General features: G+C 53.7%; 1 non-coding gene across 1 annotated transcript in view; it reads left to right on the top strand.

Annotated features, from left to right (window-relative positions):
* Positions 1-222: 222 nt before the first annotated feature.
* LOC126990486 (small subunit ribosomal RNA) overlaps positions 223-624 on the top strand; it is a 1,872-nt gene continuing 1,470 nt past the window's right edge. Inside the window, exon 1 of the ribosomal RNA XR_007744410.1 lies at positions 223-624. This exon is cut by the window's right edge and continues 1,470 nt beyond it. This is a non-coding gene — a ribosomal RNA (small subunit ribosomal RNA).

Genomic DNA, 624 nt, shown 5'->3' with positions numbered 1-624 from the left:
GACGACGAGGAGGAGGACGACGGCGTGGCCGACAGAGTTTCGAGCCCACGCATCATCATCATCCTCCTCATCATCCGCCGTCTGTTGAAACCAGGGACGCGGCGTCGCTGACCAGAGCTGTCCGACGCTGAGCGATCTCCTACTTTAGTACAAGGCTTTAAGCGAGCGCGCGGCACGCCCGTCGTGTTCGTTCGCCGCTTGGCCGCCAGCTAACGCCATAGCTACCTGGTTGATCCTGCCAGTAGTCATATGCTTGTCTCAAAGATTAAGCCATGCATGTCTAAGTACAAGCCGATTTAAGGCGAAACCGCGAATGGCTCATTAAATCAGCTATGATTCATTTGATCTGTACCCACACTTACTTGGATAACTGTGGTAATTCTAGAGCTAATACATGCACCACGTCTCTGACCGCAAGGGAAGAGCGCTTTTATTAGTTCAAACCCGGTCGGGCCTCGGTCCGTCACCCCACCGTGTTGAATCTGAATAACTTGTCGCTGAGCGCACGGTCTCCGCACCGGCGCCGCCTCTTTCAAGTGTCTGCCTTATCAGCTTTCGATTGTAGGTTATGCGCCTACAATGGCTATAACGGGTAACGGGGAATCAGGGTTCGATTCCGGAGAG

Source organism: Eriocheir sinensis, unplaced genomic scaffold (genome assembly GCF_024679095.1).
Source record: "Eriocheir sinensis breed Jianghai 21 unplaced genomic scaffold, ASM2467909v1 Scaffold169, whole genome shotgun sequence".
NCBI classification, from domain to species: Eukaryota; Metazoa; Arthropoda; class Malacostraca; order Decapoda; family Varunidae; genus Eriocheir; species Eriocheir sinensis.
This window is presented reverse-complemented; position numbering and strand designations above follow the sequence as displayed.